General features: G+C 39.2%; 1 long non-coding RNA gene across 1 annotated transcript; it reads left to right on the top strand.

The window, feature by feature from the left end:
• Positions 1–13,193: 13,193 nt before the first annotated feature.
• LOC149195928 (uncharacterized) lies at positions 13,194–13,772 on the top strand. Its single transcript, XR_016255195.1, has 3 exons — positions 13,194–13,302; positions 13,445–13,517; positions 13,659–13,772. It is a non-coding gene; the product is annotated as an uncharacterized LOC149195928 (long non-coding RNA).
• The last annotated feature ends 2,424 nt before the right edge of the window (positions 13,773–16,196 follow it).

Genomic DNA, 16,196 nt, shown 5'->3' with positions numbered 1-16,196 from the left:
TATCGATATAATTCTTCTAAGTAGTGGCAAGTTTTTTTCTAGAAACATGGGTGGGGTGAAAGAAGAGGGAGGTATGAAGCTGCAACATTACTCATGGCCTAAATATGAGAATATAAGTTCTCAGGTGCAACAACAATTTCACTCTATTGGTTGATCAAGGTTATGGAAAACTGAGGCATGTTCAAATGTTTTAGACTATAAGACATTTATAAGGTTGTCAAATGGTAGAATTGAATTTATGCCTAGTGTTGGGCAGCGGATCCCCCCATAGCATGTTTTTGGGGCTTGAAGCCCGAATTTTGGTCAAGTGTGATGTAAAGACCCCGCGAAATGCGGGCGCAGAGCGCGAGAGTCTAGGGTTGTCTGCCCTAAGATAATGTAATTTAATGTAAAGTGTGTTGGCCTACCCATGGTCCGCGGACCATGGGATTGTATAAATAGAGCGAAGCTCTAAGTGTAAAGGAAGTTTTTAAGTTGTTGATAAGTAATAGAGAGATGAAAAGGCATGGTTAGAAGTTAGAAGTAGATCTGAAGGTATTGCGTCGTAGTGATAGGTAGAGGCTCTACAGCTAAGTGCTCAGAGGCCTAGTAGAGTCCGCAACTGAGTGCGTGGACCCCTGCAGCTGGGTGCGCAGGGCGGAGTCAGGATTGTACTTGGACAGAGAATTAATAAAAGATAAGTTGATTCTGAAATATTGTGTGTCTATGCTTCTGTTATATTTATGCATCTCTTTACAGTGTTATGATTGCACACACTTGTTATGAATATTGAATGATTAATGAGACTATTGAGCCCACACAGTTAAGATCTATAATAATAGCACAGTAAGAATGAAGGATCTAGACAACACCTCTCCGCGCTCTTTACAGAGCTGCGCGGGAATAGTTGCACAAGCTGCGAAGGACAGACGGCTTGCGCGGAGCCGTGCAAGTGCACAGGTTCGGTTCATGAACTTCCTATATTTCATCAAGGACATCCCTAGGGTGCAGAAACCTGGTTCCAACACCATCCCATACTACCTCGGGTGAGACTTCAGTCCGCGCACCGCGGATTGTTGCCGAAAGGGCTGGTAGTTTCGGGATTTGTTTGGCTAAATCACTTTTGAACCTGGGTCAGGCCCTAACAAGCCAACAAATGGTTCCATTGCCGGGACCGGGATCTACCTAAGGGATGTCTGATGTTGTGCCACTGGAACCCAATAAAGAAGGAAGAGCTTGCTCGGGTCTCTTCGAGAAGTGCGGTCAGTTTGATAAGGCAGCACATTCCGCAGTTACCAACCCCACCCACGCCACCACCCGCTTCACCTCCCTCGCCTCCATCTCCACCCACTCCACCTCCACCAACCCCGCAGTTCAGTATGGCGAGCACGATCAAGCTACCCATATTCAGAGGAGTAGAGAACGAGGATCCGGACCAGTTCTGGTTTGTGGTAAGAGCAGTGTGAGAAGCGCAAGGGGTCACAGACGACAACATTAAGAAGGCTACATTGGTGAGCGCGCTGCAAGATTGCGCGTTGACATGGTATATCAAGCACTCCAATGATCACCCAAATGCAGGAATAGCAAAGATCCAGAATGCGCTAAAAAAGAGAATTTAGCCGGCCAAAATCAGAGACACAGTCAATCATCGGATTTAAAGAGATCGTGATGCTTCCAGGCGAGACCCCCTGGGATCTAGATCGGCGACTGAAGAGCACGATCCACGAGGCTAATATGACGCTCACGGATGCACAACATCGCGCCTGGTTTGTGGCATCTCTGACATCGCACCTGAGGATGGCGTTGTCGCAACAGAAACTTTCTACCCAGGCCGAAGCATTGGAAATAGCGATGAGATTGCATGAGACACCAATACAAGATCCGGGCTAGGAGTTCAACAAATCCACGTGCAACTACAAAATCTCTGCCTGGAAATGTAGAACTTGAAGCAGGATAGGGCACCATGGCCAGAGGCACGCAAGGAAGTATGGTGCATAAAATGCAAGGGCCAGGGCCATGACAAGGATCACTGTCCAGTATTCGCAAACTATTTGGCAGGAGGGGGGCCAGTGTCGTTGAGACCAAAGGCACAGGCAGGGCCGAGTGCGACACCTGCATTATGGTGCACGATCTGTCAGATAGGAGGAAAGCACACGACGGATAATTGTCATTTGCTGCAAAAGTATACACCGGCACCCCAGCAACTGTTTTGTAATTTATGTAGGTCGGTGGGCCACGACGAGCGTACTTGTCGTAGCTATGAGTTAATGATGGATCGGACCCCAGCCTATCGGATGCAGACAGAAACGCGAGCCATCGACCCAGCGGCAGGGATGGCGCGCCATGGATTTCAAGGGCAAGGTCGAGGACGAGGAGGAATGGGCCCAGGAAGGGGCCGTAGACAGTTAATTTGTTACAATTGCGGAGGACCCGAGCACTATGCCCGCTATTGTACCAACCCGACGAGAGTATCTTGTTCATATTGTGCTCAGTTTGATCATGAAATGGTAGATTTCCCGACGTTGATCGCACAGATGCGCGAGAAAGGGGTACTCCAGCCTCCTCTGACTCAAAATATTCAAATGATGAGGTCTGAACCGCGCGAAGAAGACCCAAATGTGAACATGGTGCTCAAAAGCGATGCGACCACAGGGGAGGATAAGGGGAAGCAGCCCGAGGAAGATGCATGGGTTCGCAAGGCTCTTATAAAGGAACCTGAGTTTGACTTAGAATGCGCAAAGGAGACGTTCATGGAAGCTAAGAAGAGCTTCGCAGAGGCCTCCACTTCAGGTAGTAAGGATAAACCAAAGCCAGGGATGGATCCTTCTATGCTTACTACCTTTTTGGAGACATGCATGAAACTGCTGCGCAACAATTAGGCAGTTAAGGGACTACAGGAGTTGATTACTAGGTGCGCAAGGTCAGGGGAGCCACGCATAGTCTGGAAATTGGGGAAGCATACATTGCACACTGGGAGGGAAATGAGATTGACGACGCAGATTGGCGAATATGAAATGGATCAGGTAATCCTAGACCTGGGTTCAGACGCGAATGTATTGCCGAAGCAGACATGGGAACGCATGGGCAGGCCCACGTTATAGTAGTCCCCTATTCAATTATGAATGGCGAACCAACAAAAGATTTTGCCCATGGGGAGGTTGCGAGGGGTAACAGTTGATATCGAAGGCGCGAGCACGCAGACAGACTTTGAAGTGATAGAGATTGTTGATGACAACAATCCTTATCCCGCATTGCTAGGAATAGACTGGGCCACTGATATGAATGGAGTCATCAACCTGAAGAAGCGGAAGATGATATTCGAGAAAAAGTCCCTACGCGTAGTAGTTCCGTTAGACCCAGCTGAAGGAGCGCGTTACGCCGAACCTGTGCGCGATGATGAAAGTGACGATGAGCTGGACTGTATTTACCAGATAACCACGTGAGACCAGGATCGGGTGAACCCGACTGCAGATGGGAGAATCTCATGGGAGCGCGACAGTTCCTGTACTTCGGATTCAGACGAAGAAGTAGAACGCTGGCAAAACCGGCTGCACGAAGTGACAACACTAAATTGCAACATGATGATTAGATCACTGTGTTGCGTGACAACTAAGGCAAGGGAATTGCCAACCTATGATGGGGTGACAACAGTGGATGAATTCCTGGACAAATTTGAAAGCGCAGTACCGGAACAGTAGCGATACGGTGCGATGGAATGGGTGCTTCATGGAACCCTCGCACAATGGTGGGGTACACATCAGAAGACCATTGGGAACTAGCGCGAATGTAGAAGATGGATGCGCTTGCAGTTTGGAAGCCCCCAGTATCGAACAAGAGCCGGGCAGCCAGGACAAAGCAGCTTACGCACCCACCTGTGTCGATGGGTGCAGACGTGTGCTGTGCAAGCACATCCCATACTAAGGACTGAAAATCAAAACCAGATGCGGTGATGAACACCACAAATATTCCACGATGGAGCATTCAGAAAGCTATGCGGAATCATGAACAGAGTTCACCAGGCGAGACGAACTAACTGGGACCTGCGTGTACCAGTGGTTCGATGGGCCTATAGGGCCATAAGGAAAAACCAGAGCACGGAAATGACCCCAACACCGACGAGAAGAGATGAATCTTCAGTTAGCTTTTGTATCGCTCCAGTTTGTTCATTGGAATGATGAATCTTGGTTTCTCCGTCGCACATGGTAAACATTTTCCTTTGCTGCCTTCTTGCCATCGCGCCCTGAGGACAGGTCCTGACATTTTCTTGGTATCTCCTGCTAGTTTTGGATTACTTGTATTATGGCGGGAATCCCTTGTTGCCGTATCTCGGTAGGAGGGGATCTCTCCCCCCCTTCCTCCTTTGTCATTGCGACCTGGTTATCGGCCTCCTGGTTTGCAGCTTTACAGATGTCATCAGATTTTTGGGTCACAGTTCAGTTTAGCTCATGGTTGTCGCACCATTAGGGTTGCAGAGCTCTCCTTTGTTTACTTCATGAACTTTGATATAATTGGTCAAAGAAGTTTAGGAAGAAAAACTAAAGGAGCATTTATTACACAATAATACATTTTTGAAAAAAAAAGATCTCCAAACAATGGGATTCATTAGTTTTTCTTTTTTGTATATAACATTCAACCACCCCCTACACCTCTTATGTGGGATAAGAGTGAACAAATGGGAAGGAGTATAGAAACCTCTATGATATAACGATTTTTTTATGGACAGTTGTTTAAAATCTAATGAAATGGGGAAGCTAATGGGAGTATTCATTGCTCTTGGAAAAGATACCATTATGTTAAATGTTAGGGAGAGTAGGTATTAAATTATATCTCCTTAATGTTGGTGTGATTAGGTATAAATATATAGATCCTTAAAACATCTCGTATTGTCAATTAGTATAAAGGTACATATTGAATTAAATTATTATTGTCCAAAATGTTTATGATTTATTACATGTGTACTAAGATAACAAAAAACCAACATGAATAACTAGGAAAATGAACTACAATTAGAAATAAGTATGGAGGGTGGATAGAAATGTCTTCCATTTAAGTTCATCCAAGTCACTAGGATTCATAGGGGCTATTTTAATCTCCATGTCATGCATTCATTTAAAAAATTGGAATTACAATTAGTAGGCCATGTTCTCATTTGCATGTCCTTTTTTAGCAAGTTAGAAACTGGTGTCCAACTCATTCTTGTTGCATCACAATGCAAGTTATTGAGTATGGTTTTAGGTGATCTTATTAATGGTTAGGTGCAATTAATGTGAAAATTTAACATAGTAGATACCCTCTATTTATGGATTCTTAGTTGAAAGGTTCTTAGGTGGCATGGTAGGACATTTCTCCTTTTTGTTTCAAAGGAAAATCTCATAAGGAAACCTAAGAGATGATTCCCAATATTAGTCGATTAAATCCCTAGAAAACCATCGATGTAGACTAGTGTGCCTTACATAAGGGGATTCTAACCAAACACTTGCCAGCATGGAACTAGCGGAATGTCTAATAATATTGGTGACAACTAGTAAAGCTAATCCCTTGGGATAGGACGACATTATTTCTATCCGTTGAATTTCCATAATAAACTAGTTGCTCATTACTTATGATTAAAGAAGAAAATTAAAAATTTAATTTGTTGCCAATTTATTTCACTCTATATTTTAAATGTATGAACTATATAAATGAGGCTAGAGGTGGAGTTCACACACTACACTAATTGAGAATGACCTATTTAAGTCAATGCAAACTTTGTAAGCCAACTAATTCACTTTTTTAGATCCAAATCATGATCATATCTAAAAGATGCATTTTATAAATATAAGTCATATTGATATTGTTTGTCTATAGCAATTTATTTGAAAAATAATACTTCCTTCAATTATTAATAATATTATTGAATGTTAATCAAAACATTTTTTAAAAGAAAAGTTACATCTAGAAGCACAGGCATGACTAGTTCAATATCAAAATCTCTCACTACATTGGTAAAAACTAAACTTTTATCAGAATACTTAAGAATTCCTTTGAATACATCATACACATACAAGGGAGTATCATGGTCATACACCTCTTTAAGCTAATAAGACATCAATTATAACTTGTTGATAATGTGTACGGGGATTCCCCAAAGTTGCAAGTAGCAAAGGCCCACAAGTTAGTAACCTTGAGCCTACAAGATACTCATAATAAGGGGTTGTTGGTTAAGGAACATATACTTCATCACTCTAGAGCTGCCATTATCACCACCTTTGAGCAACCCATATTTTATATGCACATTGATCAGTAGCCATGAACTTGATGAAATATCCACAAGAAAAACAGTATAAGGAAATCCATAAATTAATGAATCCATTTCAAATAGATTGATCACATAGGTGGTTCTACCCCAAATATCATTGCAAACAAATAAATATAAATGCTACTAACAAAAGACCTTTTGGAATAACTCATTTTCTTGAAATATATAAGAGATCAATGTGCTTTCATCATTGCAAGGTCTTGAAATGGACGTTAGAGTCCACTCACATGTAAAACCACAACCACAAACTACTTTCATAGTAGCCCCTTGAATATACAAACAACCATGATATAATTTTTGAAAATAGCAACAAGAAATACTATAAATAGAAATGCTATAAATAGCATTTCAGGTACCAGTGTTGGATATGGAAACAAGGAATGATAAAATGGAAATGCTAAAAATAGCATTGCTATAAATAGCATTTCGAGATACATTCCAATTTTAGTTAGTCCCTGAACTAAAATTGAAAATTAAAATTCGAATTTGATCTTAGCAGTTGTTTGTAAAATAATTAATTAATTCATCTTGAGTTAATTAGTTGTAGAAAATCAAACATGAATTTTATGTGAAGACATGCAATAGTTTCCCCTTTGAATGAGGAAGTTATCCCTTGATTAAAGGAGATCAGGATGAGTTGTACTTTGAGTTGTAATTAGTTAGCTCAGCTAACTGAGTTAAGTCCAGTTAGATTAGTTCCAACAGTTTGTTGAATTGATTGTGAGTTCAGTTAGTTAATGCATGCATGCATGTAACTACTGTACTTCAGATAACTGAATATTCTCTCATAAATAACTCATGCATGTCAGTTCAGTCAGAGACCCAGTTGAAATCAGAGGAAGGGACAATGTACTATCAGTTGGAGGAATTTTCCTATATAGGAAAGTCATCCATGCAGAAAGAATTATCTCCTTCAGGATTGCACAGTTATTTCAGAGGTCAGTGTTGTGTGTGAGGTGAGAATCACACAGGTTACAGCTGGAGGACCCAGGAGAAACTGCGCAAGGAAATAGGAGGCATGGAGGATTGAAGGAAGGCATATGTGTTGTCTATTCTATCTATGAGCAACAGTGAGGAGTTGTACTGAGAGCTGGATAGCTTGAGAGCTAAAGCTTTGTGTAATCCTGAGATATTTCCACTTGTATGATAATACAGATAGCGGGGTTTTTAGCTGAGGCTTTCCCCATAGTATTCTTCTGTGTTTTATGTGTATGATTTCTTCTTCTCTGTTATATGTGTTCTGATTGATCTAGCTCAAATTGATTAAGCTTCCACAATTTTGTTTGTAGAAGTAGATCAAGTATTTTGCTTTAGTTTATTGCATTATCTGGTGATCTATAGTGGGAAATTTCTACATAGTATCAGAGCAAAGGTGATTAGAGCGGAGAACAGTATACAAAGAAGGGAGAAGTTCGAAGTTTGAAGTTATTGATTGTAGGTACATAATCGATTTCTTATCACATCTCAAAGTTCACCAATGGCGTTCAATGGCTGGAGACTCGAGTATGCCCTGGATGGCAGCTCGAATTACATAGCCTGGAAGGATCGCATGGAAGCGGTATTAGAGGACAACGGTTTGAAGGACTTCATTGATTAAGAAGTCCCCAAGCCAGCAGCAGCTAATGCCCAAGAATTGGCGGAATGGAAAAAATGTGTGGCGAGAGCGAGGATAATTCTTCTGGAGGGAGTTCAAGACCATATTGTCTCGAGTCTCCATGGGAAGGAGACACCGTTTTCAATGTGGAAGACATTGAAGGATCTATATTAGAATAGTAGTGATCAGAGGAAGCTGGCGCTGAAGGACAAGCTTCGGAAAATCAAGTGTGAAAAGGATGACACGATCTCTACATATCTGAACAAGCTCACCACCTGCAAAGATGAGCTTGGAAGTGTAGGAATCACGACAGTCGATGATGACATGGTGAATCTTGCTCTCCTCGGTCTTCCTAAGAGCTGACATAGCTACTAGGACTCAGTGAATGGAAGAGAGAAACTGCCAGATTGGGAATGACTGTGGTCGAATCTGATGCAGGAGGAGATCAAGAGAAGCACCAGAGATGGTTCTTCATCCAAGGAGGATGAAGAAAATCTGGCCTTAGCAAGTAAGGCAAGGAAAGGGAAGGAGAAGGATTCTCATCCAAAATCGAGTTCTTCTCATGGAGGGAAGAAGATTGACAAATCTAAAGTGAGATGCTTTAATTGTAATGAGGTGGGCCATTATGCAACTAATTGTCCATTGAAGAAATCCAAGAAGGGATCCTCATAAGGATCTGAAGGTGAGGCATTGGCCTCTCAGTTTGAATTGGATTTTACCCTCATCGCATGCATGGTTTTATCGATGATGGGTTGTGGTTGGTATCTTGACAGTGGAGCCTCATTCCACATGACCGATGATAAAATTTTATTCAGTGCCTTGGAGGAGAAAGACCTCAAGATACTCATAGAGATGGGTAATGATGAAAAGTATAGTGTTTTAGGAGTGGGCACGGTTTCTTTTCAGAGGGAGCATGGAGCTCACATCACCTTGACAAATGTGAAGTATGTTCCAGGACTGAAGAAGAACTTGGTATTGATCGCGACGCTGGAGGACAAAGGCTATGACGTAGTCTTCAGTAAGGGAAAGGTTTTCCTTAGACATATCACCACGAGACAGGTGAAGCAGATCGGTTCACGAGTCAAGAACCTGTATGCTCTTGAGGTTTAAGATGCATGCAAAGCATTGAGGAGCAAGGAAAATGTTGGAGACTTGGTGGTTGAGAGGGAGAGTACATTACTTCTCAACATGCAGCCTCAGAAGAAGTCTCAGACAATTGTGGAGGAGCCACGATTGGTGAAGCAGCTTCAGGAGGTTGTGGAGTAGCCACAACTAGAGAAGCAAAGAGGAGACTGAGTGGAGGCATCCACTCATGCAGAGACCTCCGGCGGGGGGGAATTTCGAGCCAAGTGGGCAGAGGGATCACATGCAGCCATACCTCCAGGTGTGAGGTGGGGCAATGTGACGAGATAGTCCCAAGAAGGCTGAAATAGGGGCAGGATCCTTGAGGTACCCAACCTCTTTGATTAGACCTTGCTATGGGAGCCCCGACGAGGAGTAGCAGGACTGACTGAGTGGGTAGAGACAGATGCGGATGGAGCGGTAGAGGGAGCTTCAGTATCAGAGGGTGTTTCTAGCCCAACAGGGAGGTCAGTTACTTACTTCTCAGTAACTGAGTTGCAGTGCAGTAGTGGGCAACACGATGCAACATAATGAGAGGAGGTGCAGTGCGGATGCAGTGCTGGGAGATAGGACTAGCAGCAGTAGGAATCAGTGTGATTGATGCAATCAGAGATCAAAGTGATAGAGGCTAGAGCAGTCAGATACTGAAGAGCACAGAGGTGCAGATTTTTCAGTCGACAGAGGCAATAACAGTCAGAGACTTTGATGACAGAGGCATCATTCTAATTCAGGTTGGATATTTTTTTGTTTCTAGAATTGTTGGAGCAACAACACTAGGGAGAAGTGTTGCATGTAGAACATTCCAAAGGTTCAGGATCGGGTTCGAGTTGAATGCCTTTCTTGTTGAGAGGGAGTGTTGAAAATAGCAACAAGAAATGCTAAAAACAGAAATGCTATAAATAGCATTGCTATAAATAACATTTCAAGTACTAGTGTTGGATATGGCAACAAGGAATGATAAAATGGAAATGCTAAAAATAACATTGCTATAAATAGCATTTCGGGATACATTCAAATTTTAGTTAGTCCCTAAACTAAAATTGAGAAGTAAAATTCGAATTTGATCTTAGCAGTTGTTTGTAAAATAATTAATTAATTCATCTTGAGTTAATTAGTTGTAGAAAATCAAACATGAAGTCTATGTGAAGACATGCAACAGTTTCCCCTTTGATTGAGGAAGTTATCCCTTGATTAAAGGATATCAGGATGAGTTATACTTTGAGTTGTAATTAGTTAGCTCAGTTAACTGAGTTAAGTCCAGTTAGATTAGTTCCAATAGTTTGTTGAACTGATTGTGAGTTCAGTTAGTTAATGCATGCATGCACGTAACTATTGTACTTCAGATAACTGAATATTCTCTCATAAATAACTCATGCATGTCAGTTCAGTCAGAGACCCAGTTGAGATCAGAGAAAGGGACAATGTACTATTAATTGAATAAATTTTCCTATATAGGAAAGTCATCCATGTAGAAGGAATTATCTCCTTCAGGATTGCGCAGTTATTTTAGAGGTCAGTGTTGTGTGTGAGGTGAGAATCACACAGGTTGCAGCTAGAGGACCCAGGAGAAACTGCGCAAGGAAATAGAAGGATTGGAGGACTGAAGGAAGGCATATGTGTTGTCTATTCTGTCTATGAGCAGCAGTGAGGGATTGTACTGAGAGCTGGATAGCTTGAGAGCTAAAGCTTTATGTAATCCTGAGATATTTCCACTTGTATGATAATACAGATAGCGGGGTTTTTAGCTGAGGTTTTCCCCAGAGAATTCTTCTGTGTTTCATGTGTATGATTTGTTCTTCTCTGTTATATGTGTTCCGATTGATCTAGCTCAAATTGATTAAGCTTCCACAAGTTTGTTTGTAGAAGTAGATCAAGTATTTTGCTTTAGTATATTGCATTATCTGGTGATCTATAGTGGGAAATTTCTACAATAATTTCCATATTAGCATGACAAAGTCACACACAAAACACACTTCATCCAAGAAATTCTTTGAAGTCATCTCAACTCCACTCTTTACCCAAGCACAACCATGACCTCGGTTTATCTAGCTTGGAATTATAAGTTTATTTTTCCTTGTGGAGAAGCCCTTGTGAGGTTTAACGTTGGGTATGCATAAGTAAGATGGAGGTTGTGAATGCCTCTCCTCATTCCCATCTCTTATCTATTTGATTACTTGCTTATGCATATATTTTTTGGTCACGTTCTTTATAATAGGTTATAAGAAAGAAATTTTGAAAGGCCTTTTGACAATAAAGTGGCACTTAAACACCAAAATTGATGGTTATAACTTGTACTTATTATTGTTTGAGGTTAACATATTGAAGGCATAAAATAATTACAATTATTTTTTAATTCATAATTAATTTTTCAACATTATAGACTCATAGAAAAAATAAATATTCTCTAACTTATGATATTTACAAAATAAAGATTTGTCCTAATTATGATACTTGATTAAGATATTTATATAAGATGTATAAGAAGAAGCTTTACAACTTGGAAACCAAGAAGTTCCCCAAAATTGCTTCTAATTCTAGCCAAAATCTTCACCTTCGACTCAAGTGGGGTTGTCACAAGGATGCCCAGGCATGGCTCAACTATTGGAGGGTGAATGAGGAGTTCATCTTGGAGAATAGAGATAATATTAAAAATACTATCACTTCCAAATTTAAGGACAAATTATGGGACGATAAGGAGCTTGAGGGGAAAATGAAGCTAAGGTACTATAAAGAGGTGATCAACCACTCTTTAGCTAACAAAATTTTCTTTTTGTCTTGACTAGTGCTAAAATGAAAATGAACATTGTGAAGATAATAACTAACTCCCACGAGCTTCGAAGTGAAGCTGGGTGTTGGTATATCCCCAAAACACCTTGGGAAGAAAGAATTTGTCAATTGTGCGACACTAAGAGAATTGATGATGAAAAACACTTTCTCTTGGATTGTCCGACCCTCACTCACATCCGTTCTCATTTTCAAAACATTTGCCAGACTTCCAACCTTCTTGACTTGTTCAACCAAGATAACTATAGTGATTTCAGAACGCTCGTCTCCCTTCTATTTGCTTATAGAAATAAAATTTTGAAAAGTCTCAACTAATTTCTTTTCTTAAGGTCCGTCTCAATGGACGTTCTTCATCATCATCATCATCCAATGAATAATAATTTGAGTAACTATAGAAATAATCCAATAAATAATAATTTATGAGTGGATACATTTAGTAACCCTATCAATCATATTTTAACTCAATCAATACCAATACAAAGTTTTTTCATGAATAAGTGTTCAGTTCATTTATAATGTTGATATTAACATGAAGTATAGTACTCTTGAATGTAGATATAAGTAGCCTAAAATAAGTTGAAAAATTATTTTATATCCAAAATAAAGCTTCGAATTATATATATATATATCACTTAATTTATTCATACATCAATATAAACTATAATATATTATTATCATAAAAAAATATTAAATATTTCCAAAAAAAATAAAACAAAACAAAAAAACAAAAAACAAACAACTATGTTAAATTATTTTTATAAAAATATTAATTACCTAACCTACCAAACATTTAGAACTAAACTCTTTCTTAAATGATCTAATCAAAGATATTCAAAGGAATCGAGATTCTAATCTTATGATTGAGAAAATTAATTTAAATGAGATTTTAAAGTTCGTAATTTCTTATGTATCTTTAAGTTCAAGTGGGAGAAACAAAAAACTGTAACATGTTCAACAATCATTCTAAGTTCAAACTGATTATACTTTGTTCATCTCTCAGTTCAAATTGATTTAACTTGGTTCTTGGAATTTCAAAAATCCTGACAGCTCAGCATTCAAAAAAGCATGGAAAAAGCATGAACGTTGGAAAAAGATGACATTGGGCAGTCTATATATATACAAGGGACGGTCCAATTCCATAAGTTTATTTTGATTTTCTCTATCTCCTCTCTCATGCGGTGGTAGTATGGGGTGTTATGATTGAATGTGGAGCGCTCATTTGTTTTTGTTTCTGTCTATGTTTATGGTATTCTCTGTGCGTTTCTGCTGCGTATGCTGTTGTGTATTATGATTGAATGTTGGAGCGCTCCTTTGTTTTGGTTTCTGTCTATGTTTATGGTCTTCTTTGTGTGTTTCTGCTGTGTATGATGTTGTTCTTGTTATGTTTATTTGTGTATGATGGTGTTCTTGTTATGTTTATGTGTAGTCTATATGTAAATTAACCACCCAGTGCAGAGGAGAAGGACATTTATTTGGGTGAATCAAATTGGGCGACACAAATTCCTCTTCTCCATGGATGGATGAGGTGAGAGATGAAGAAATCTGTGCTGTAGTTTTTTGATATATGGACAGCAATCGGAATCTTTAATTTCTTTGGTTTTGGTTTTAACAATTCATTGGTTATTTTTAAATGTTTCTGCACTAATTCTTTGTTTGTTTGTTTTTAGTTTTTTCCTTCCAGCTTTGAGGGCAGAGCGCTGGGTGCATGAGTGAATACTTTTACAAAATCATATGTGCAAGGTACCTACCTCGGGCTTGTTATTTGTGATTTTCTGTGGATTTGATTTCTTTATAAACAACGATTGCAATGTCTATCTGATCTCTTTATGAATAACAATTGCGCTCTGTTTCTGGTTAATTAATTATTTTCAAAATTTCTAGGCTAGGATGCTCTGTTTATTAATTTCTACCTGGCTTTCAACGAACTTGGGAATATATAGCGTCTGCAGACCGTGTGCAAAGGGCCGAATGATCACTGCTACAATGGAGCAATATTTTTTTTTAAGGTACCTTCTGGATATTATCAATTTATGAGAGAATTTTTGAAATTGAAAAATGCAATAGCTCTTTTAAATTTCTGTTAAGTAAACATAGAAACTGTGATAAAGATTAGGTGAAATGATTTGAAACCTTTTTGAAATCATAAATAAATTTCGATTTAGTGTGTGATTCCGCCCTGAGGCTCTCTAATTAAAAGAGATCTGCAGGCTCCTTGAAGAAAACTAGAAGTCAAATTAATTAAAGCCTGTTTTGTTGTCTTGGAATTAAAGAAACGACCCGGACTACTCTGATCAAATTAAATAAACCCTGTTTTGACGTCTTGGAATTCAAAAAACGAGCCGCGCGACTCTGATAGATGATATTTAGATTTAATCAAACGAATTGCAAGTCTGGTTATCCTCATTCCAAATAAAATAAAATCGATTTTCGTGGATTAGGGTTGGTCTATTTAGACGTGTGTAATTAAAAGAATCCTAAATGAGAAATGAAATCGAAATGTAAGACTCTGAATCGACTGCTCAGGGACAAACAAATTATGTATGAGATAATATTTCTCCTGCTGGGTCCAGTAAGGGGACATTTCTACTCGCAATCCGATCGATCGATCCTGTGGGTTGATCTGCGAAGAGAACGGCTGCTATTTATTGCTGCTAGCCACCAAAACAAGAATGGGAGTGGCAAAGGATCCGACATTGTAACCTGTGCGTCATTCAGATTTGTTAAGATTCCAAAGTAGAGTAGATTAGATTCATGTGAATGTGAGGAGAAGTTTCGGTAAATTTTGGGTAGCAAATTGAGGGATGGAGAAGAATAAGATTGCAGCCAAATCCCCATACTTCGACAGAGGAACAACTCTGAGTGTTTGATTTATATTTCTTTGAGTATTTAACTTCTATTCCTGTGTAAATTGAATTAAACCCCCACAGTAGTGTACCAGTGCTAGCCTGCTAGGTTCCATAGTTCTTGTTAATTTAAAGGGAAGAAGCTCTCTGTCTTTATGGTGTGGTAATAGAACCCGCGAGTATGAGAAATTGGAGTCGAACCCGCGATCACGTTGTTAAAACCCTCAATCACGTGCCTTAGTCGAGTAGGATCTTTATCATGTGAATATCCTTATGGTTGTATAGAACTGACCTTAAAATAGTGGCCCCTGCTGATTTTATTTGACGCGGATGGTGGGGCCCGATCACCACTCACACCTGTAGCTTTGTCTCGCTGGTTGTGGTAATCAAACTCACGTTGCTGGATTAGAAGTTAGAAGGCCTGATTCTTTGTCTCGTTGGTTGTGGTAATCAGACTCACGTTGTTAGAAGCCACACGGTCAACCAGTCGAAATAATAAGCACGTGGTAAGATTTTTTGTGTTGTCATAAAACGGGAGACAGACATATGTTCCCTAATGTGGATGGTGAGCCAGATCACCCCATATTTTGACAAATGAAAGAAAGAAATTATTTTAACGTCCACGAAGTTAAAGATAGCTGTATAGGACCAATCACCACTAACGTTTGTTTAATACAATTTGCCTCAAAAAAAAATATGCATTATTCCAAAGTGGATGGTGCATAGCGAGACGACGATATTATTAGGTCGATGATATTATTAGGTTTTTTTTTTTTTTTCAATTCCCGTCGATGATTTTTTATTATAAAGAAAAGAAAACATTGGTATCTATTATAAATCAGTTTTGTTTTATTAAAACATGACTAGTCTACCAGTGGAGACAAAACTAGTCAGCGATTTTGCGATTTTGTGTTTCATTAGTAGAGGTATAGTTGTGCTATTTGTGTTTCATTAGTAGAGGTATAGCTGTTTTTTTTATTTGCTGGTCAAAAATCGTGTAAACACATTTTATCATTGTTTAAAAATTAAAAACACTTTATATGCCAAAAAACTTTACATGTCAGATAACTATAAAATGAAAACGACAAAAAAAACCATGCTAGGAATACAACCAGAACGATAGCAAAAAAAACCATGCCAGGAGTGCAACCAGAACAACCAGAACTATAGCAAAAAATACCATGGAATAAAACAAAAGCCAAAACCAAGAGCCCACGAGGGGTAGCCCAGGCCTTCGCATTTGAATATGATTCGTTTCCCCTCTTTGAAGTGGCAAAATGAGACATAAATACTATCCACCCATGCATTCATTGCCAATATTTGCAATCACGCATTAATTTTAATACTCACTTCAAAACCCAGTGTCCCAGTGTTCTTATATATTAAATAAATTTTAATATTGCAATCACTAATTAATTTTAATACTCACTTCAAAACCCAGTATTATTATATATTAAATAAATTTTAATATATTAAAATTCACTTAAATATAAGTTATTATCAGAATGTTTTATATTTAAATAAGTATGTTGCAGGTATAAAATTTTATATGAAATTGAATTGGGTTTTCAATTAA

This window comes from Pinus tabuliformis, chromosome 2_2 (assembly GCF_031772625.1).
Source record: "Pinus tabuliformis cultivar Carrire ecotype Pingquan chromosome 2_2, CPIR1, whole genome shotgun sequence".
NCBI lineage: Eukaryota > Viridiplantae > Streptophyta > Pinopsida > Pinales > Pinaceae > Pinus > Pinus tabuliformis.
Note: the sequence above shows the minus strand (reverse complement) of the source record. Positions and strands in the feature narration are given on the sequence as shown.